The 25,777-nt window shown below is 29.3% G+C and overlaps 1 long non-coding RNA gene across 1 annotated transcript; it reads right to left on the reverse strand.

Annotated features, from left to right (window-relative positions):
* Positions 1-19,254: 19,254 nt before the first annotated feature.
* LOC147816417 (uncharacterized) lies at positions 19,255-23,832 on the reverse strand. The gene is made up of 2 exons (XR_015433523.1): positions 23,493-23,832; positions 19,255-21,060 (listed from the first exon to the last, which is right to left on the reverse strand). It is a non-coding gene; the product is annotated as an uncharacterized LOC147816417 (long non-coding RNA).
* Between the last annotated feature and the right edge of the window lie 1,945 nt (positions 23,833-25,777).

A 25,777-nucleotide genomic window follows, 5' to 3' on the forward strand; every position in this document is an offset into this window, starting at 1 on the left:
AATTAGGATGATTGTATCCAATATTTTTATCTAATTCTATTATACGGCTAATTTGATTAAGTTTTATTTAATGATTTTCTATCTCATCACCATAAACTTTAATTCTTTTTTTACACACACAGCAGCACTAATTATCATATATACCACCATTTAATAAAAACCCTTTCAAAAAATTTTATATTTAACCGAATATAGCACATTGTAATATAAACCCAATGCAATAATATGTTGTTTATTCCCCTAATTCTAAAATGTTATTGATAATAGGTAACCGTAGTAATTTATTATTATTTTAAACTAGCTATTGTAGTTGAAATTAGAAATTTTTTTAACAGTTTAGGCTTTTATCTTAAAACGTGGTCAACATTTTTCAAATAAGATTGACTTTTATAGAAAGGGAAATGCTTTTTTATGTAAAATTGCTTATAATCTCGTAAAAATTTAATTGAAACACTTAATTGGCTTACTAGAATATTGAATACTAAGGTCACTTCTTTTCAAAATGCTTTCTAAGCAAGGCGCCTTAAATTGTAGAAGAAAGTGTTTTTAAGTTAACCCCTTTTAAAAGTTGCCCTGAATTACGAAGTTTTGTAGATATGATGGATTTTTCTGACAAAATAAAAATAAATAAATAAAGGATCTATTAAAAGAAAAAGAATATGAAGTATAAAGGAATGAAGAAAAAGAATATGAAGAAAAAAATTAAAAAGTTTTGAAATAACTCGAAGAGATTAGCTTAGGTTAATTTCACTGAATTTTATCAATTCAAATACAATTTAAAATCAAAAAATAGTGAAGTGATACATCAAGTATCAAGAACTATTCTTGGTGTAGTCAAACACCAATGATAATTCTTGATGTAATCAAACACCAGTGATAAACACAATATGAATTCTAATGATTCAATGATCATGTTAAGCACCAAATAAGCACTGCTTTCGGTGCAAAGTAACACTCAAATTTGAAATGAAAATAAGATATAATACACACAAAACTCAAAAAAGCCAGTTTTACTATGTAATTTACAGTACGAGCAATCAATTTAGAATTCAAATAACTAACAGTTGATGAAATAAAATTAGATTAATTAAATCCTTGAGCACAGCCCAGAGAGAATATTAAAGCAAGTTTTAATTAGGTTTAATAGAACAGAAGTAATAATTAAATATCAAAAAAATATTTTGTATAATTTACAAATATATAGTAATTATCTTATGATAACATAACAATTTTTAATAATAAAAGATGCATTCCTGTTATCAAAACGAACTTCAGTTTTTTTTTTGCATGTTTAGCAACGGGAGAAATAACAAACTTATACACCTTTTCGTGCTCGATAGTAAACAATCAACAGTTTCCATCTGACGGTTTCCATACATATACCAAAATTGATGTTTTCAGTGGCAAAAATAGCTCTGGGCAACTTTTTTTTATTTTCTGTTGCATGATATTTTTTGACGGTTCTTTGATACTTTCATATCGCCAATTTCAAATTTTTCACCAGTTTCTCACTCAAAACTTTAGTTTTTTTTTTTAATGTCACATTTATAATCTATTTTTATAGAAATGTGCAAGTTTAAACATTTTATGTATAACAGCGCATCTCAAAAATGTTGCGACAAACCTCTAGAAGAATTAAACACATCATCAGAATTAAAGTTACATAAAAACCCATGACCAAAAATGTCGTCATACGCTGCTAGGGGAGCTTCCCTATAATGAACTGTGTCTTCGTTTACTTTTGAACGGGTCATAATTGGGAAGCACCCCTTGCCACTTTCTCATCATTTAAGTTCATAGGTTCCTATGCAGTTTTAATTCTAAAGATGTGTCCTAACTCCCCTAGAAATTTGTCAAGGCATTTACGCGATCCCCTGTTGTACAGAACATTTTTAAACTTGAACATTTCGACAAAAATTAGACTGAAAGGAGCAAAACTAACTTCAGGTTTGAAATCCCCACACCCGAATTAGGCAAGATCAAGTATTTGTATAAGTGCAACCAAAATTTTGTTTCCCAATACATCATGAGTAGTGTATTGCGTATGAATTTGGTGTAAGTTATCTTCAATATTGGGGTTTAGAAAATACTCCCTTCAAAGAGTATACGAACACTCGATTTGGTGTTACTTTTAAAATACGCACAATTTTTGTAACTTTTCAGCATCAAGTTCAGAGAGTTACCAATTACCACATTTTTCAGAAAGTAGGGGAGAGTGGGGTCAATTGTAACATTTTTTACTTAACTATTTTTAGCTAACAAAAAATCCAATATATTATTAGTATTAATTGACAGACGAGTAAAGTAGACTATCCTCTACTAGAAAAAAAAAATAAATACCTTATTTTAAATGTTATTATATTAGTTATTAACAATTTTTGACAGTCGTGCACTTGTTACAATTGTCCCCACTTACGGGGTCAATTGTAACAGTTCATAAATTCAACTAAAACATAGTTAATTATACATATTATCATAGTTGTGATATATTTTTTATTGATCAAAATAGTAGTGATATTATAGGAGTAAAAATAATAATGAGCAGAGACCTAAAGGGTTAAACTTTTAACTTTAAGGGGTTAAAAATTGTAATTTATGCTGTGAAAGGTGACAAATAAAATAATGCACATGCAACATAATATAAATGATACAGGAAACTATTGGGGGTTCTTAAAGAGTTAAGTAATGGTTTGTAAACATAAGATTATTTATTTTCAGCTGTTGCAATCGTCCCTTTACTTATTGTTACAATCGTCCCTATCACGCCATTTCAACTTCATTTGTTAAAAACAATGCTAGTTAATTAACAAAACTAATCTTTTTTTTATTGAAATGTTAATTAAGGTGTCCACATGCGTATTCGGTTAATAATTTTTATTTGCTTAAACAAAATTGCTCTGTTACAATATAATATTCTAATACCAAAAAAAGTACTTACGTAGCGTGAAAATATCTTTTGCGATGTAACTCTTTCAAAAGTACATAAAAATGGTTGCCATCAGGGGTGTACATGTAGATTTATTAAATACACCTTGTGCGCCACCTAGGAACCAAATCTAGAACCCGACACTCGAAATTTTTGCTCTGTTACAATCGTACCCTGTTACAATTGACCCCACTCTCCCCTACTTATTATTTCACTATTTGAAATTTTACATAAAGATTAAATATAATTTCTAAATCCACATTCTTCTCAAAATATAAAATGTTATATCAAAGTATAAATGAACATTCGTTTTAAAGCATGAGTGAACAGCTTACTTATTCAGACTTTTACGCAATGAAGTTCAAAAGACCGAAATGTTTGGATTACATTCATTAATCAAAAGTCATATAGAATCATTTGCACTTTTTGGAACTCATTACAGATATTGAATCGAAAACATTGTTGGAAGATAAAGTTGTCATTGTTCGATTCGAAATAATTTTCCACTTGAATAACTCACCTGCTGAGGTTCGCTGAACAAGACTTGATATCTAAATAATTATTCACACTTCCTGATCTTGAAAAGATCTTTGATATTAAACTCATATATTAATTATAAATTCATTAATGTGTGAAGAGATTAATGGCAAGTCCATAAGTTTATGAAGTTTCGCTTGTTATCAGCTTAAATGATAAGTTCCTAGGTTTTAAAATTAAAGATTAAAAATTAAAGATTTTACGGTAATGTAGACAATATTCCATAAAGTATCAGAGACCTTAATACATAAGGTATGTTTCCTTATACTGTCTAAATAAACTACAATATTACATTTATAAACGAAATAACATGAAACAAGAAGACATATTTTAAAATCGTTTCAATTACGATTGACGAGAAGTGTATGTTTTTGGATGTGGCCCATTCCACTTTTTCAATAAATATAACAAGTGGGCTCCACCCACTACTTGCTCACACTCGCCAACCATAAATTACAATGCTCGCTAGGCTAACCAAACTCGCTTCACTTACTGCCAAGTTATTCCTGTTTTCCTTGAATTCTATCCTTGAATTTTGCATCATTAACTACGTTCAAACAGAAATAATTGCAGAATATTTTTTAATCCAAACGTTAGCATGCAAAAGCGTCGTGGAGCATGCATTCTCATTTCTTAGTTACAAATATTTTCAATAAAATATTTTATTAAAAATAATGTATAAAATAATAAATAACATATTTTAGTATTTTTTAATATTTTTATAAAATATTTAAATATAACAAAATCGCGTTACTTGTTTGTCATACAGGTTTCATTATTATAATTATTGCTTTTGTTTGTTTCAATTACGTAAAACATTTTTCAACCAAGGTTATTAAATTGAAAAATTCTGATAATTACTGAGTAGTCAATGAATTGATATTTTCTGTAATAAACGTTAGAAACACAATTAAATCCCCCGTAATGGTTAATTTAATGAAAAATTTCCATGATGTTGCCTAATCTTCGTCAGTTGTAACTGGCGACTGGATTGTTCTCATCAGCGTAACATTCTATATTATACTATTAGTAGTTGGATTAAAGAAATAAACGTCAATTTACACTTTTTCAACAGAATAAATACTTATAGTATTGCTGTCCTCGTGAACTTTTTTTTTTAAAAAAAGTGTACCGTGTTGCCTGAAAAATTTTAAAAGTAATATAATTTTTGATAGCGAAAAAATTACTAAATGTTTTTTAAGAAATAGATTTCAAACTTAAACTGGATCCTTTTTTTCTGTGTGTTACAATTTGTACAACACTTTTCTCCAAACGTTAATGCACAATCTGTTCTCCGAAAGTAATTAGAAGATAAATGAACAAAGAAACAAGAAATGTATGTATTTTCTGTAATAACCTATTTTCAGGGAAGGTAGTAATTGATATTTTTGCTTGGAAAAAGCCACGGAACTTCTTTATATCCTAGAATGTCTGCATAAATTAACCATTTTTGAAGTGAAAAAGTGATGTTCTAGTGAGGCATACTGTTGCACATCCCACATGACTCCCCATTTATTTTAAAAAGTTTTATGTTCGCTATTTCAGAGATTCAGTAGGTTCTGATTTCATTTTAATGGACCACAATGCATGGCTTTTTAGACCTCAACAAGACGAGGACTTTTTGAAATGAGAAGAATTTTGCTGTATATACTAGCCAGGCAGATGTCCAGACCTGAACTCAAAAGAGAATGTTTTGGATTACTTTTGGAGACATGTTTCTACTTTGAATCCTACTTCATGCGCTAAAACAGGGATTACTATGTGCCTGTTTCGTATTTTGTTGTTGGCAACATAAAAATTCGATTCCATCAATATGATGCAATAAATATATTTCCGAATAAATTTTTAACACAAAACTACTGAAAAAGAACTTTTCTGCTATGGATATTTTTTCTGTTCCTTGAGTATAAATATGAGTAAATTTCATTGCCGTATTCACTGTTCAATGTACATTTCCTCAAGTTTCTTGTTTCATTCATTTTCAAATTAAACATAGAAAATACCGAAACTTTTATAGATACATTAAAAGAAATATAATCTATTAATCATCAAAACCTAATTTAAAATCGTTTTTTATAATTAGTATTGCTTTGACAAGTTAATGTTTTAAATTATACAGTATCTAAGCTAAATCATCAACAAAACTATTTTGTAAATAAAAATACAACTTTTTTTTAAAGGAAACAGAAGCCACTTTCATATCTGAAAAAAAAATCAAAATAAAACTAAAAATAAGCATCTAATTAATTTTTCTATCAAGCTTCTTTGCTTTTTGTTTCTATTTTAAACACTATAAAGGTTATTTAAAATTCCTGGAATACAAAAACTAGCAACAAACATATTAGTAGATTAATTTAGAATTCTTTTAATTCTATTTTGTCATGAAAAGAGATAATTAATAACTTTTTTTATCCTTTAATTAATCTTTCTAGGTTATTCACGAAAATGATTTACTGCGTAAATAGAAAGAGTTCCTTTTCTTGTTTTAGCAACTGTCGTGACACTAATTAAATGAAATAATTTAAAATTCTGCAAAAAATGTAATTAAATATATATTTCACATTTACTCTGAGAAAAAAAGTATAGTCAAAACTAAAGGAATATGGTAAAATTTACTGAGCTTCTGGCTCTATCTGAACACCAAAACTCTCGGTATTTTTTACCGAAGCGCTTAAATAAAGAAATTAGTAAAATTAAGGATGGAATATGTTTTACAATATGGGATAAATTGTTACAAATTTGATAAAAACTTGGTTGTATTATCATGACACTTTTCAAACATAAAAACCATTTATTCGGCTTTTCAGTTTTGTATTTTTACTAAATGTGTGGTAATAAGAACTGAACTATAACTTTAAAAAACAGAATTTCCGGTTATCTGTTACCATATGAATGGAAACATTTTCAGATGAATGGTTTAAATACCATACATTTTTTTTATTACCATAATCATGTTTTTTTTTAACCAGAAATGTAATTACAAAACAGTACGGTAGTTTTACCAGGATTTTTTTCTCCGTGTATGAAAAATAAAAAAGTAATATATGATAATATTTGTTATAAATTTAAAATAAAATAATGCGGACGATGTTATTGCAAATTAAATATTTATTATATAATTATAGATAATAATGGATAGACTGATTAATGATTTAATGATGGTTTTGGAAATAGATTATACACCCCGATAATAATAATAATATATATTGAAATAGAACAAAATTGCATTTGGATCTGGATATTAAATATTCAAATATTGAATGAAGAGAAGCAATTATTGATTTCAAAGTAAATAAAAAACTAACAAATCAAGGTCGAAGAAATATTCAATGGTATAATGAGGTAGATATAAAGGACATTGGCATTATTAAAATTTTATTAATATTAATACCAAAAAAAAGGATGTAAAAAAAGAGAATAAATTTCCTCAATGAGAACAAAAGTCGGCGAGAAAAAAAAGAGGTACATACATGAAAAGCGAGTCAGTCAGAGAGTGTGGCAAATATTCAGAAAAATTCATTGACTGAGAAAAATTCAGACAAGCGATCAACAATTAAAATTCAAGAAGAAGGGAGTTTGAAAAGCGGATGATTAAGAATGGCTAAGTAATAAAGAAAAAATAAATAAAGAAAAAAAATTAACGCCTACAATTGGTGATTTTGTGAAAAACAAAGTTATAAAATACTCCCAATGACATCTGCTTCCGACAGACGGAAAAACACGAAAGGAGAGGGGAGTGGGATATTTCACCCCTCCCACCACAAGAATTTTAATACACACAACAAGTGCAATGACTGTTGGCCAGCAGAGTAGGGGCGAATAGAAAATTAAGATTCTTTTCAAAAAGAAAAGTGAAATTTTTACCAGACAAAATATATTCAATATATTTATGTTTAAATTGAGAAAAAATTCCCTTAATTTGAGCAAATCACCAATAAAATCATTAATAAGAACCAAAAGAGACATTTTTATATTTTCTTACAAATCTGAAATAAAAGAATTAACACTAAATCTACTAGCGGTCAAATGAATTTTGATACTTTAATCAAAATTGCTAAATCCTAGGTTTGAGCCGAGATGGCTTTGGGGATAGAGCGTTCACCTTCCAATGATGTGAAACGGTTTCGAATCCCGGCGATGTCTGATCGAAACGAATCAGCATCCGGCTTGCACCGACAGCAGTGCTGACGTGAAATATCCTCAGTGGTAGACGGATCATGAGTTGGAGTCCCTCAATCACATCTTAAAAAAGTTATACGGGGTTGTCCGTTTATTTATTTATTTATTTTGCTCACTGTATTATCCTATTTCAATATGATTTTATAAATATCATTATATTATTCCAGTAGGATTACTCAAAAATCCAATTTTTCTCGTTTCTTAAGTGCATTTTCAAACAATAATTCTACAAAAAGTTTAATTTATAGGTTTTTTTTAAACTTTTTATTGCTGAATTTCTTAATATTAACTTTTTTAAGTAAATTTTAGAAAATTCTCCTTATAAGAATTATGTTCCATTTCATTTTTAAAAAAATATAATTGTGATTGAAAAATAGTACAAAATCTAAAGAATCCTAACTGTCACAGAATAAATTTTTAATAAAAGAATAATATAAATAAATTTATTCTAGGCCTGTAGGAGTGATATGATCGTTTTACCCACAATGCCCAGAATGCTTGCCACAGTGATTATGGGAAACTCAGACCCATCATAATGTACTTTATTTATAATTAACAGTGTAATTCTATGATAACTAGTAACTACTATTATAAACTAATGCTGAATTCGTTCGGTAATTATCGAAAAAGAAAATTATGATATAAATTTAAGATACTACTTGCATGAAAATGTGAAACATAAAATTATTATTATTATATATATATATATATATATATATATATATATATATATATATATATATATATATATATATATATATATATATATATATATATATATATATATATATATATATATATATATATATATATATATATATATATATATATATATAATACCGTTAAAGTGGAAAACTCTCTTGTGTTTCATGGTTTAACTAGTTATTTCATAGAATAACGATCTGCAGCCCGTTAAAGTGTAAAATAATCTGTATCATATATCTCTCACGACAGTTTAAGTTTAGGTACTGGTCAGGGATTTAAAAAATGTTCGTGTAAAACCCAGTGTGTCAACAAAAAATGGTTTTGTTTTAGAAATAATGTTCTTTGTAATTCCAAGTGTCATTTTAGTAATCCTTGTTGTAACAAATGATTTTATGGTACGTTTCCATAAATACCATTTATGCGCTGCATAAATGAGATAAATTGCTTCGTTTTCATTTTAATTGTCTATCATTAGTTTATTTATAGAATACCTAGTTATTTCATTTTAGATAAATTGTTTATTTTACATTTTAACTGTCTCTCATTAGTTAATTTATAGAATACCTAGGTATTCTATGAAATAACTGCATTATATACTTTAACGGTAACATATATATATATATATATATATATATATATACATATATTAGAAAGCACTCCTTTTTGTGGATATAATCGTGTGAGATGATTAAGAGATTATATCTTTTCATTATTTTGTTTTCCAGCTTTTTAATACCTTTTTTAAACATTTTCTTTTTAATATTTTTTAAAAGTACTTTATTTTAGTAATTTTTCTTCTCCTCTTTTCATTAATCTTTAATGATATTATTATTATCATTATTATTATTATTATATACATATATATATATATATATATATATATATATATATATATATATATATATATATATATATATATATATATATATATATATATATATATATATATATATATATATATATATATATATATATATATATATATATATATATATATATATATATTAATTACCATCAAAATATTTATATTCTTTTATTTATTTATTTATTTATTTATATTGAGTTATATTGAGGAATAGTTGTCCAATTCAGTTTACCTATAGTGATTTCACTTTAAAATGAGCCTTTATACTTTTGTAACATAATAAAAAAATCTAGTTAGCTCAAATACTGTTATTGGATTTTTTGAAAGAGATTTATTTCCATTCAACAAATCTTGAACATGAAAAAACACAAATGGAACTTTTTATAGTAAGAAAAAAAACATTGAAACATTTCTGAGAATGTGTTATTACCTTTTCATCAGCGAACGTCAAGAAAAAAAAAGTATCCCTTTAAATTAGGCTTTTTTTTTTCAATCGGATAGTGTGTTTTCTTTTACAATTTACAGGGATGGTTACGAACTGAAAAAATTCTGTAACAAAAGAGCAATCCGCCTACATTCTACGATAACAAAGACATTGAGGTCAATTACAGATAGGTATGAAGGCAAACAAGAAAAGGAATTCTTTTATTCCAAAAAAAAGGGCAAATAAATTTCTCAAAGACCGTCCTAAAATAACAGATGACTCCAGTCAACAAAGTCACTGAAATAAAAAAACAATAGCTCTCTTTTTTTCGTTCACTTATATAAAATAAATTGTTTGATTGATTTTCGATCTCATATCTTCTCTATCAACAGCATTAAACTTTCATTAAGAGGATTTTTCATACTTTTTGTCCACATGAGATAATGTCAACGTTCACGTGAGATCATATGACACTGAGATCATTGATCAATTCATATTTTGTTTACTCGAGAATATTCGATATAGTGTCCTTGGTAGATGGATCCCTCATAATTCTAAGGCAGTAATTTAATTCCAAAAGCAAACGAAATACTACAGTTAAACAGTAAACCTTTCTAAGCATTTTTTGGCACCATTATTCAACAGCTAAGCCAATAAACATCTTCTCTCGTTGAATTTATAGTTATTTCGCGTAAAACCTAACTTTATTTATTTATGAAACAGTTAAACAACGTGAAACAAATATAAATAAAGCCATATAAATGAACGCATTATAATGGTTCTATAATAAGATCCTTCTTCAGTGTCGAAACACAAAATAAAATAGGAAAACACAAGAATGAAGAAGAAAATTATAAGCTATTTATAACCAGTAATAAAAGGGTTAACTAATAGAGTTAGGAAACAAGCTTGAAATAGATTATCATAATAAAAAAAAGAGAGATAAAAAAACAAATGGAATGAGTGTAGGCTTTTTTTTTTTTTATTTAGCTTGATTGCTATCTAGCGCAAATCTAACCCTTTTCTCAATTAGAGTAATTTTATTAGGGCTATTTATACCACTCTTAAAATCGCGTGTTTTTTCTTGAATTTCTTTTGTTCTTGGAGCAGTTAAAGAGCAGGGATCAAAAATTCATGACAATTTTTATGACCTGAATTTATTTATTTCTATTCAGTTAAAATAGTTTTTTTTTTTTTTGACATTTTGAAAAAGTAATAATTTTTAAAACGAATTCTGAAATTTCAAATAAGATTGATTTGGCCCCCCATTGCTACGCCTATGACTCAGCTAACTAACTTCAAACTAGACTAATATTTCACTACAAAAAAAGTCCTAAGATGTGTTCGGAGGAACTTAAATTTTAATTGTCCTGGTTTAAAATCATATCTTTTAATGAAGGAAAAATAATACAGATAATTAATAACCAAATAACCAATAATTATACATATATATATATATATATATATATATATATATATATATATATATATATATATATATATATATATATATATATATATATATATATATATATATATATATATATATATATATATATATATATATATATATATATTCATTATTTTGTTTTCTTTTTTGTTTCTTTGCTTTTTTTGTTTTTTAGCTTGATTGCTATGTAGCGCAAATCTAACCCTTTTTTCAATTAGAGTAATTTTATTAGGGCTATTTATACAACTCTTAAAATCACGTGTTTTTTTTTTTTTTTTTGCATTTCTTTTGTTCTTGGAGCAGTTAAAGAGTGGGGATCAAAAATTCATGACAATCTTTATGATTTCAGCTAATTTAACTGCAGCTAAAACGATTGCAAATACTTTCTTTAATAAAAAAAACAAGTATAAAACATGTTTAACTAAAAAAATGAGCGCCACTTGGATTCACTTTTTTTAAACTCTCGAATTTAGTGCCTTAGGCATGTAGAGATAATGAATAGTTGTACTTTGAAAATTTCAATATCTATAAATTATTCCCCATTGTTATACTTTTATATTATGGTCCGAAAAAATCCTATTTAATATTTAAGTATCTCAATAAATTTTATGGTGTTTTCTGCCTTTTTCTTTCCCTCACTCGCAAATCAGTTCAAACAGAGCAATTTCACTACAAATTTGTTATTTATGATACAATTATATTTGTCATTTTTTGAAACAATTATTTTAGCTAGAATTAGCTTTCGTTTCGAAAGTGATTCATTGGATTAACTTTAGATGACTATAAATTAAGTCTCAATAAATTTTAAAGTTTAGTTTTATATTAGACAAACATTGACTTTTAGAACTATTTAAGATGAAATCAGTTTGTCTATGAAACTTTTAGAGGAGAAGAGAAAATTTAATTTTAAAAAAAAAAACTTTTGACTTTTTGTGTGGATGAAATAAAGGATAATAAATTCTTTATTTACGGCAACTACTATCTTCTCTTATATATAAGAGACGAACTTTTTTGCTTTAAGTAAATCCCATTTATTGTGTTGACTTATTTTCGAGTTTAATAACAATAAATTTTATTTTGAATGAATTCAAGCACGATTTCCAAATATTTTGTTTAAAAAATATTATTTTTTCTTTTAATTATAGATGTGAATAAATATGATTCTTATTTTTGCTTTGAAACACCAATAATGCACAGTAATCAAATATCGTACCGTTCTACTGTCCCCTTAATCAAATATATTTAATCGATAATTCATTAATTTTAAATACTCATGTGCTCATTAAAATGAGAAAGGTGGCTGAGACTAATAAGTAACATGGACTTTTACTTATAACTAACTAAGCCAATTCAATATTATTCTTATAATAAACGCTAGAGATTTTTGCGGGGGGCCTTAAATAATTGGAGGGTATGGGGCTTCATTTGCCACACCCTTAATCCGGCCCTGCTTTTATAAAATAATTTTTAATAGTTCAAGGTTTTAATTTTAAGAATCAGGAAACAGAACGCATTAAAATGAAAAGAAAAAGTGGATCCGGTTTTTAAATATGGTTTTTCACTTTTTCCTTCTTTTTTTTAAGGAAATATATCTATTAATACTAGAACATCATCACAGGACATAATTTACAGAACACCATCACAGGGCATTAGAACATAATATATAAAAATGCGCATGATAATTTATTCAATAAAGTAAATTGGACTATATCAATAATTAAATTTATATAATGCTTACCCGTCCCTCCAACAATTAACCCGTCCTCCTTTGAAACTTACCCGTTGTTTCTAAATAAATAAAAATATAATTTTCTCTTATTTATTACAAACATTTATATAAATTGCACAATGAATTATTAGTTACTAGGATTACATTATAAAGTAATAAAAGAAATACTAGGTGTATATGTTTCGGTGATGGGAATGTAAGACTTTCAAATGAAACAATATGGCAATGAAACATCCTCTTTAATAGTAAAAGTTAACAAACCATCAAGAAACTTCACAAACTCCAATTAACAAGTTATTCTTTAAAAAACATTAAAAGTTGATATTAAAAAGAACAATTAGAACTTAAACTTTGATTGTAAATATCTCATACTGCAGGTGGGCGTCACCGGGTAGAAACGGGATATCGGGACGAAGTCTCGGACGCTGCACAACAACCTTTTTTGAAGGCTTGGCTTGGATAGGTGGTTTGACGAAGTACCTGCCCGCGAATGTGGGCACCTCACTTCTTCATCGAAATTGGGCCCTAAGGCGACGGTGACTATTGGCTTTAGAAATAGTAGTAATTCCACAGATGATGATCTGTGGTCGTCATCATTGGCAGCAACTCCTCGTCTAAGTCTTGGTTGGTGGGAGGAGGGACTGGATCAGGGAAACTAATTCCGCATCTTTCATGAGTTCCTGTAGTTCTCTCACGATGTGAGTCAATCTGGCTACTGGGTTGGCAGGAGTTCGATGTTGTTGTCTCCTCCTGGGTGCGGGCTTTCTCTTTGGCCTGGCTGGGCAACCTGTGAAGCAGGCTGGGTGGTCTTTCTTGCAGTTCACGCATGATGGTGGCTCGTTCAGGGGTTTCGTGCATTTGTAGGTGTAATGCGCACCAGCGCATTTCATACACGCCGGCTCATCGGTGCATTTGCTCTGTGTATGGCCGAAGCCTTGACACCTAGCATTGAATTTCGTGGCGTCCGCCACGAAATCTTTCCACTCTGACTGGTGTGTTCAGCAATCGGTTGATTCTGTAGATTTCCCGGTGCTTAGGATCATCGGGCAGGATAATCAGGTAGAGTGTGAGGAGCTTGTAGTCTAGGCCACGCCTCTTCCTCATCTGTTCGGTTTTGATTGGCCGTAGCTCTAAGTCTGTGAGTTCTTTTTCGAGATCGGGGATAGCGATGTCTGTGTTAAGACCTCGGACGAGGGCTTTCAAATTTCTACGGGTGGGATGTAGAACTTCTATCGGCTCGCTTTTTTCTACTGGAGTCTCGATGATGACCGGGGCTGCAGTACCAGTAGGTTCTGATGAATCTTCCACTGTGGGTGTGGAGGCGATCTTTTTCTCCGGGCGAGGGGGCTCGCTATTTGATTCTGGTTCCGTGCATTTTTGTGTCGCCGTGTTGACACTGCACTTCTTTCTTTTCTTCTTCTTTTTGCTAGGCTTTGAAGTGGTGGAGTCTGTCTCAGGGATGGGAATGGAGATAGTCTCTTCTGTGTTGACGTCGGCTACGACTGGGGTTGGCTCGTCTGAAGTTATTGGAGTATCAGCTAATGTTGGAGAGGCAGCTGTAGTGGGCGTCTGGGTGACTACTGAGTCTTTTAAGGCTTCCAATGCTTCAATAGAGTATATCCACTCGTAGTAGAAAGGATAAAGCTGGCTGTCGGATGACATTTCGATCAGCGTTGAGCATTCGTCGGCGTTTTGTTGATATTGTTTCAGTTGACGATCTATCCCTACAATATCTACGATTCCGTCAGGACGTACGAATCGGAGGCATTCAATTTTCAATCTCATACGTTGTCTTATTTCATCATGGTCTATGACTGGTTCGCGCGTGGGTCGGAAAGTCTTCCCTCCGCGACCAAATCTATGTGAAGCCATCGTAGCAGGAGCTCGGTTATAATACAACCTAACTCAACGATATCCAATGATCGAATGGTGTCCAATGATCGAATGTTTTTTGAAGGCAACCTGTCATCTGCTTAAATACTGGACATCAGCCTTTTCACTCCCTGCCTTGGCTGCCGGTTGAAGCTCCTCCGCTGGTATTCAATCGCGCAGGAACTATTTCGGTTCGTCCTCCTACCTTCGGTCTTCGATCCAATCCTCTATCCTTCTACCTCGGCTTTTCATGCTATCTGAGCTGGCGCAACCAACAGCCTCTACACTAGGTTATTAATAGTAACCTAGTACTTCTTTTATGAAATAATTTATTTCATAAAAAGAAGGAAATAATAATAATTTATAATTATTGAATATGTATCACGAATATTTACGGGAAAATGGCCGTCCGCGCGGACGTCGGATTCGAGAAATTCGTTGTCCGCAGGGAATTTTTTATCACCGAGGACGGGCGGACGGGCAGTTTTTCGAGCCCTGCTTTTACTGATGTGTGATTGAATTATTTCATAAATATATACCATAAATTAATTTGCACTTTTGAAATACTGCATCGGAATATTCAATAAGCAATAAGTATTTAAGCAACAATTTTTAACTTTTTTTAAGAAAACAATACTTTAAAATGATTTGATCAAAGATTTCGCTATACTGTTTTTTATCGAAAAATTAAAAACCATCGCTAATTTAAAAACAGTCCACATATCATCCTATATTAACCCCACCTCTACTACCATATTAACAATTGTCATACAAAAAAAAAGCAGCCAACCTAAATTAAATAAAAGGTCTTGATTATTGTTTGTCATAATATATTTAATTTGATCAGAAAATAACATAATAAGCTTAGCTTAACTCTGATCGGCAGGGAACAACTAGGGGGTACTAAAGTCTTGATGTGCACTTACGTGCGCAAAATATGTGCACAAAATATCTTCAATATCCTCAAATATATTGCTGTTCCTCCAGAGTCTTCATTTACAAAACATTCTGCATTGATATGAGGCTTGTGAGCCGTGATTTGTCAAGAATTGGTTTATGTAAAAGTTACCACTTGTTTTTGAAGTTATACTTCTTGTGCGACTTCCAACAAGGTTGCGTTGAACGTTTAACGCTACATTTTTATTGGCCGGGAAATCACGTGGTAGGATCCAGTTTTCCCTCATTCATTTCCATATTGTTCTGGTTCTCACTAGCATAAAAATAATAAAAGTCATAAAAGTATTCGCGATCGCAACGAACTATAGGGGGCGTTGTTGTATGAGACGCATACCTGCGATTTCTATATGAACCGTCATTCAGTTACTCTGGAGACGTCTTGTAGCGTGTAGCATTGCAACGTTCCTTCTTTATTGTGGCTTATTAAATTTAAAGAAGAAAAAATGTTTGATATCCTTTCTTATACAACCGAAAACAAAATGGTATCTCTTTTTTTTTTAAAGAAGGAACATCCAAAACACATCTGAAAAATATTTGTAAATAAACAGAAAAAAATATGTATCTTCTTATTAGAGTTAAAATCTAATGCCTGAGAAATAGTTTTACTAAATTTAATGATATAACCTGAAAGGCCTATTTAAACTTTACATTCCATAGTTTCAAGAATCATATTACTTCAAACATTAAAATAAGCAAAAAGTATACATAAGCTTCATAATTTTATGTAATTTAATTTTGTAAATAAAGTTTTTTGACAAGTAATTTTATCAAAAAAATTTTAAGTTTTAATAAAAATCATTATTTAGAAACTGAAAAATGTAAAGTAAAGAATACTTACGATACAAAAAAAAAAGCAATTCTAAAAATTCCTTATATTAAAATAAACAACTTTCATATTTTTTCTTTTTTGATTCATAATCGGACGTAGAAAACCATTCTATAGAAAACTATCATCAAGAAAAAAACTACTTAAAAGTAAATTTTTTTATTTTATAGAAATTAACACTTACCTGCTTTATAAATCAGAAGAATTCCAAAATGATTTGTTCTTCGATTTTTGTTACCATTTTTTAGTGCTACGAAAATGCGTCTTTGGGATTTGCCAAAAATAGAACCAGATGCAATTTTATTTTTTCTGGAGCGAAATATTTTGCCCATTGTCCACCGAAATCCGATAAACTACTTTGGTTTTAATTAAAGTATTTCGTTTTATGATTTGTCACAAAAATTTTAATTGTAGATTGGCGGCACTTAAAAACAGCCAAATCTGTAGCTGCTGTGGCGTTAATACATAAGTACCGAATTTTTGTTCATACTTTTCTGAATCATATTACTTGAAACATTAGAATATGCAAGAAGTATACATAAACACATAATGTTATACCATTTATGTTTTCAAAAAAAGTATTTTGACAACAGTTTTATCAAAAAATTATAAACTCTAAAACGGAAAATAAAGAATTCTTAGGATAAAAAACGATTTTAAGAATTCTTTACATTGAAATAAAAACTTTCATATAGCTTCTTTTCTTATTATTCTTATAGTTATTAATGAGACGTAAGAAACCATTCTGTAGAGAACTATTATCAAATAAGAAAAAAAAGTTTTACAAGCTTATTTTTTATTTTAAAAATCATAACACTTACCTTCTTTATAAATCCGTAGAGTTCCAAATGAAATGTTCTTCGTTTGAAAGTTTTATTTTCAAATAATGGTGCATAGATAATCCCTTTATTATTTTTAGATAACATACCACACATGAAAATTTTATAATTGTAAGATATCGATATGAATTTGAATATGTAGCTTAAAAACAGAACAGCTGAATTCTAGTTGAAATTATCTATTCTTTCAAAACTAAGAAATACTTACCAAGAAAACGATAAAAAATGTATTAATCATCAGCACAAATGACACTATTTCAAGTAATTTGATTGATTCCTTATTTTTGTTTTCCGAATTATATAGATACAGAAATATATACTGTTCTATAACAAAGAAGAATTCTATAACTATTGCAGTTCTTGACGTTCTGAATTCACATTTCTTTATTGGAATGACGAAAGTAATGTTGACTTCATTTTAATTTGTAATGAATTGAAGACACAAAAAATTATTTTACCGTAATATACACATCTGTAACAGCAAGTGATCATGAAATTGTAAGTTATGTTGTTGGTAATAGAAAGGTAAAAATTATTGAGAAATTGTTCTTCAAATGCTTGGCGTGTTCTGCTTCAATGTTTGGCATGTTCTGGTTAGTTTTTTCAAGTTCTTCAGCTGTTCCTTAGGGAAATTTTGATTTTTATTTGCTGCTAAGAAAATGGCGTCCCTCGTGGTCGATGATTTTGATGGAACTAAATGAAAACGTGATAAATTAATGTCTGATATTTACAGGCTCCCGATAGAGGGCGTACTCGAGCGTTGCGATCGCGAATTGTTTTTCTATAAATATTTTTTTCGTTTGTTTTGATACACATATAAGAGAAGATCATTGTAAACAAACATCTGTGAATTTGAAGAAGAGCCTCATTGCTCAAATAAATCTCTTTAGGCTAAATTAAGCCTTACCTATTGAAACGCAGTGCTATAAGCAAAAGCAGAGAGCACGCCGCACTATATTCAATACTATACTCAATACACATATAATTTAATAGGGTAGTATTTTTTATTTTTAAACTTAGTGGATAACAATTGTAAAAAATGAGTGAAAACAATCCCACGGACAATGCGACGGATTTAAGGTTATGTCAAGGTACGTCTCTTGTGAATATCAATTGATTGTTACACTCTAAAAACTGTACCGCTGATTTCAGAGGCACATTTGGATCGTTTGTGCCTCTGAATTTTAAGGGCACAACGTGCCTTTAAAAATGAAAGGCACAATGTACCTCTGATTTCAGAGGCACATTTGGATCGCTTGTGCCTCTGAATTTTAAGGGCACAACGTGCCTTTAAAAATGAAAGGCACAATGTACCTCTGATTTCAGAGGCACATTTGGATCGTTTGTGCCTCTGAATTTTAAGGGCACAATGTACCTCTGATTTCAGAGGCAAAATCAGATGTACCTCTTAGCTTGAAAGGTACATTGTACCTTAGATTTTGCTTTTATGAACCACTCATTGAAATAAGCATTTAGTGGAACCAAAACCTGTTATTTACCAGATTTGAACACACTTTTTTTTTTACCCATTCGTAATTTGCTTGCACTTCATATAAAAAGGGGTTTACACTATTACCAAGATATTAATTATAATAATTCTTAATGAAAAATATTTCCCAATTCTTTGAATATTGGCCACTTGAGGTGATCATCTCAAGGGATTCCATCTAATGCTTTTTCATAGGCAATTATAAAATATGTAAATTTATACAATTTCTTTAATTATGTAGCGTTTAATGATACTTCAACAATTACAATGATGTTTTTCTAATCAGATATAGGTATAAAAAATATTTATTTCTGTTAAACCAAGTCAATATAATTCATGGATTTTTTTTCCAAAAAGTATCCTCAAAATGGAAATTTCTTATAAATTTAGATATTTTTTAAATATTTAGAGATTCAATAAAATAGCTTTATAAGAATCAAAATTAAGCACTAAATATCATGAAATCTAATATCTTTTATTTTCACACATAAAGAACAATATTACATAATTTAGTAACAGTTGCACACAAATATGGAAAAATATAGAACTTTCACAATATTTTAAAATTATAGATGTAGATTTTGAACAATTTGTATGTTTTATAACATCAAATATGTTTAATCAAATGACTTTACAAGTGTAAAATCAAAGATTTCTTTCTATTGAAATGAATTTTTTTTTAAAAGCCTGATTTTGGCGAAGCATATTAACCCATTAGGCGCCATCATTCCCATTTTGGGAACATTAGCTTTCAATTTTTTTAGAACTAACTGTACTTAATATTACTTAATTGACAATTTTATTTGAGCTCTGAATATATGAAAAGAATTTTGCAATTTTTTTTGAAAGCTTGTTTCAGAATTTTTATTTTTTATAGTATTTTAAAAATCGTGAAATTCCGCATTTTTATCCCCAATCATTAAACATGCATTTGTTTTATAAATATTATTAAAATAAAAATTATTTTAACTTAAACTTGATTACAACAATCTAATGTACTAAATAAAATTAGCCCATAGAGAAAATGTACAATGGCTAGTTTACAATTGAAGAAAAAAGACCTTGTTCCCTTTTGAGGGAAAGTATTGGCGAAAGCTGTTTTCAAACGAAAAACAAGATGCAGATTATTTTAGCAGAAAAAATATTTTTTCATGACAATAATATATGCACTAATTTAATAACGCAGAACATAGCGTCGATTCAGGTTTATCTTTATATTACTACACTAATCTAATACGTTGCCAAAAATAAACCTCAATCTATGTTTATTTCCTCCCCTCAAACACGATAAAACATCTGCATTTTTCAATCTCTCCCCCATTCATTGCACGTTTACTCCTCCCCAACAGCAAAATGACTCTAAATTTCTATTTGCATTTTTATAAAATAATTAATTTATAATAAATTTGTATTATGTTTAAAAGTTTCCTACAGAAAAAATCTATCATAAAAAATTTCTAACATTTTCCTTTGGCTAAGAATTTTAAAATCTGGCAAATAATTTGAAATACTTAGTATAGGCTATGTATATATATATAGTAATATCATAATTAAAGGTCAATAAAGAAAAAGTGCAGGTAAAAAAAGAAAACACAACACCAGAAGCAAAATTATAATGGTAAACACACTTAATACAATGAGTAATTTAACCAGTGAGAATAGCCAAAACCAAATTTACAAAAATTATAATAATTTAAAATAAAACAAAATTAAAAAAATTAGCACTATAATGAGAAAATAAAATATCATAGTAAAAGGTGATAACATATAGATAAATTTGCTTTACAGAGTGGAACAACTGTAAGTCAATTTTACTTGGAAATGGTAAGATTCGTTTAATGCAGACCCTTATAAAAAAAGTCCACATGTTTCGCAGAGAACTTTTATTAAAACATTTTCCAAATTTTGAAAAAAATCAAATGACACACATTTTTCTTTCTTTTAGTTTTCACTAGTTATTAATACAGAATCACAATAATTCAGAGAAATAGCAACGGACATTTAAAGGTTGTATCCGGAAGAAAAAATGCTCAACACTTTGCCGGGGGAGGTACATGGGCAAAGCATTTGCAGAGGAGGCCTGATCAAATCCTTCCCACAGCATCCACATTATTTATAGTTTAGCATTGACCACAGTGCTGATGTAAAATACCCTCCGAGGTAGTTGGATCATGGGTTTGAGTCCCCTGGACGCCAGACTAACTGTAGCAGGCTTAGTGGTTTTCCTCTCCATGTCAGTGTTTTGTCATGCATTCATCTCGGCTAGAACATTTAAAACAGGACTTATCAATGTAAGAGTATTTTATTTGAATAAGTAGTTAAAAGTTTCTATCACAATGTACACAAATACATTCATGAAGATTTTATTACATTAAGAATAGGTTTAGCTAAAATAATTTTTATATATAATATTATTGAACTAATTTAACACGTTGAATGCCATAGGGGTCACCGGTGACTGGTGCCTAGATTATTCGAAACACATAACTCGAATAAATTTTTAATGCTCTAATTTTTTTTAATATTATTATTACTAAAATGGTTTGAAGAAATAATTGTAATATATACTGAAAAAATCATTTTGGCCAGACGGACAAGCCATGTAAAATTAGTGTGGCATTCAACATGTTAAAGAAAAAAAAAGTGTAAATCTATCTAAGCTTAAATACATAAGAAAGTGCAAGGATTGTTCTTAACACAAAACAAAATTGGAGTCAACAAAGAAAATTCAAATGTAAATCGAAAAGTAATTATTTATTATTTATAAAAATATTTAATAATTAAAAACATTTTTTTGCATTTACTGGAACACAGTCGAGACAAAAAATAACAGCAAAAAAAACTATTAATCATTTAGTTATACTAATAATATAAATTTAGATTACACAAACATTAAATTGTCTTTCAGAGAGCAAAAAAAAAAAAAAAAAATTTCACTGTATCAAGTTTATACACATATCAATCCTTACAATCAATATATTTTCTTTCTAAATATTGTTATCAAAATTGCTTCGCTTCATATTTTTTTTACTACAGTTCAGGAAAAGCATTAGTTATAGATTAATAAAAGTTTTTTGATAATGTTATTCTAAGTAACACAGGTAAGGTAGCAATAACAATAAAAAATAAAAAAAAGTTTCTTAAAAATTATTATCACTGATGCTGAATTAGAAAGTTTTACTAGGTAGCTTTTCGTAGCAAGAAAACATGGAGTATAAAGTGTTGAGCATTGAATATGAAGTACCAAATATTTTTTTAATAAATTATTCAGTATATATCGATAAAGCATTAAGAATTTATCTTGGAAAATGCCAGTGACACAACAGCGATTCTGCATATCTAATCCATTTGTGATCCAATGAATGTTATGCAAATAATTTTTTTATTTTTTATATTTAGTTATTGATATCAAAATTATGTAAATTAAACTGCTCTAGTTAACAATACTTTAATATTTTTTAAAAAGTTCAAGCTGTTAAGTACTTGGCATTATATTATTTTAAACAAAGAGCAAGGTACTCATCACCGCCCATCACTCAACCATGACCAAAAATCCTATTTCTAGGGCTTTACTTTTTAACGGCCATGGTTAAAATGCCATGTAATTTTGATACTGGTCAGATAAAGTGGACTCCGCTTGAACTAGCTCGTTTGAATCTTCTGCATGATAACCAATTAGAGAACTTTCACTTGTGGCATAATTTATATGCAAAGTATACACGCCAGTTGTTTTATACATTGCCAGGATCTAACTCATTACCCTAGTTCTCTAATAAGCAGTGTGAAAGATAATTTAACCAGCTGTGCCACAAGAGCACCCTGGAGCAAGCTATTAATCCTTTTTAAAAATCAAATAAATTAAATTTCAATTTGAAATGCTAAAATTTTTAAAAGGAATTTCACAGTCGTAAATAATTATATATCCCATGTTATCTATTTTGAGTCATAAATTCAAAACTAAAATTTGAAATTATACACTGAAAGCTGTGATGTTAGAATAAAACATTTTTAAACATTACTTTTTCAAAAAAAATAATAACTAATTAAAAATTTATAAATCATTAGAAGATTGCCTTTTTCTCCCATGCTTACACCATATTTAAAATATAAATAAAGCATAATCTTATTTTTTTCTTCAGGTTTATATCAACTGTAAGTTTAGTAACAGTTTGAAATAATTATAATTAGATATCAATGTCAATTGTTTTCTAAAATAGCTAATAATTGAAAGTATACTTTTCATAATTATAATAAAAATTCGAAAACATTCTTCGTTGTTTTTTAAATTATTCAATCATTCTGTGAGAGAATTTCTGTGATAACTCTCGAATGTAAACTAAGATAAACAAAAAAGCAAATTATAAGTATTATAATTATAAGTATTTCAAATAAAAATGATTTCTTATTCATAGCTATCGCCACATTGAAAACCTCATACAAAATTATAATCAAACACTACAGAACAAATATAGGGCACTTTAAAAACATTCCTCTTAATATTATAATGATAAAACATAAATAATACAACTACAACAGAAATGTAAACATAACTAGGGTTAGCTCTCTCGCTTAAACATTTTTATAAGATTTGTAGCATTAATAATTCAGTAATAAAAATTGAAATGTATTAATAAAAAAGATGCCGTCGTTACTTAGGAATAAATATAAAAATAAGATATAAGTATTAAACTTACCAAATTCAAGCATTTTTATAACATCGATAGAACACATTTGTAGACAAACTTCTTCCATCGGTAGCGTGGATGGGAAGGGACAGAAAACGTATTTCGTCATAAAATTTTTCACTGATGTGCGCATGCGCTTGTTCTCCGTTACATGATCGTACCGAAGAAAAAGAAATGAAAGGCACAAAAGTCTTTTCGTACCGCGCATTGACTGGCGTTTGCTTTGGTGCCTTCAATTTCTCGTGGTGCCTCTCATTTTTAAAGGCACATTAGTTATGTGCCTCTTACGCGAGAAAATACACGGTACATTTAGCTTGTGCCTCTGAAATCAGAGGTACAGTTTTTAGAGTGTAGGTTTTCTCTTTTCTAATTGCCATTTATATTTCACCAAATGCAGCCATGTGGGATATTAAATTATTAATTGCAAAATCTAAATTATTATCTTAAATTATTTAGTGCCACTATCCACTGCAGGTTCACAAGCTCTGGCAGACGTTACTGGTGAAGAAATTGATTATTGTGAGCGGCCTGTGATCCTTGCAGGAGATTTTAATGTGAATTTTTTGTCACCTGAAGCTGAAACTTAACCTTCCTTAAAGACAAATTTAGATTGGAAATGATAAATGGTAGGAATGATCCAACAACCAAAGGGGGAACTACCATTGATGCAGTTTTTGCAAGAAATATTGAAAAAATAGAACTCAAACATATCGTATCTTACTTTAGTTATCATAATCCCATTGTAAATGTTATAGATTTGGATATTTCTCCACTCGAAAATGATAATTAAAAGATGCGATCAATTGTGAATTGTAAGCAATGTTAATAAAGTTTGTCTTAAAGAAACAATATGATTTCACTAAAAATCAATTTCTACCCCTTCCTATTTTCATTTCCACATTACGAAGTTTCACTTCTTCAGCGCGGAGGGACTCCGCGCACTATTTTTTTTTTTTTTCGTCTGTCCAGTTTTAATTAATTTATATGCGTGGCGTCCTTTTGTTCCTGGGTCGTTCTATCGTAGCTGCCAACTGTCCAAATAAGAGCTAGTCTTTTCGTCCTTTTAGTCGAGTCCTTCGCGAGTTTAATCCTGCCCCTCAAACATGCTTGTTTGGGACATTTGCCAGCCTCCTCTTTGCGGCAAGTACCTTAAAGAACTCTGATCCAATTTAGTTTTGTATTAAGGGTTAAGTTAGATTTTATACCAGCAATCCGTTTTTGACGTGCTGAGGAGCACTTGAAGACCAGATAGAGAATTAGAAAAATGTTTATTAAGCAATTTAATGATCTTTTATCCATTATACAAACTGGATGATAGCCCAAAGTTCTGTTTTAGAAATTGAGATGGATAACATTGTAACTATAACACACGAGCAAATTAATCTCTCTTTCAAAATAATCACCAGCAGGTTTCATTAATAAATTGTAACTTAGTTTGAAAGAAAGTAATAATAATTTTAATTTACTTTATTAAATTGGTATATTTAATGTGTATTTTTTTTTAAAATCTAATCGTAAGTTTCATTCGCTTTATAAAAAAAGTTATCACATCTTCAATTACATTGCTCAATTACATTACTGAACGGCACAGTAAATATGTATTAAAAAAATCATATTTTTTTCAAAATATACGAAATGAATAATAATATTTAGTAAATGAATTTGATTATGTATATATAATAAATTCAAAACGTTTATTTCATTAAATCTAGAAACCAAAGTTTTGAAGTTTAAACAGCGTAACATTTCACTTAAAATTAAAGTTTAATCGCTAAACAATGCTAAGAAAAAAAAATTTAATATATATAAAACAACTGTTTAATTATTGATTTTTAGGACTTAAAATTTGTCTGAAGAATAATTGGAAGTCATTTAAACTTGAATATTTATTGCTGTTAGCAAGCAATATATCCCCGCAATGGATTTGAGGTAAAAAAAAAAGAAGAAGAAACCTTACCTTTCATGCTTTTTTGGTTTTGAATCAAAATTGGATATCCGGAATTCAGTGGTTGAGAACTCCCGAGTCTGTTGGTTGGTTAGTTCTAATGAAACTTGCCACACAGGCAAGCCTGCTTGGTGAAACCGAGCAAATTTAAGGCAGAGTGTGCGATTCTTGTTCTTCAGTGCCGCCATCTATGACCAAAAATTCGACTTCTGCCACACCATACGTCACACCTACTCATAAGGCGGATCCATTCATACATCCATTCATTCATCCACAGACTGTAATTTTGACCTGAATCAGAGAACGATCGATCTCCAATTCAGTACCCACAGAGATATTGATTTGTTAT

Source organism: Parasteatoda tepidariorum, chromosome 1, assembly GCF_982258835.1.
Source record: "Parasteatoda tepidariorum strain Cologne lab strain chromosome 1, Ptep-v5.0, whole genome shotgun sequence".
Taxonomy (NCBI): Eukaryota; Metazoa; Arthropoda; class Arachnida; order Araneae; family Theridiidae; genus Parasteatoda; species Parasteatoda tepidariorum.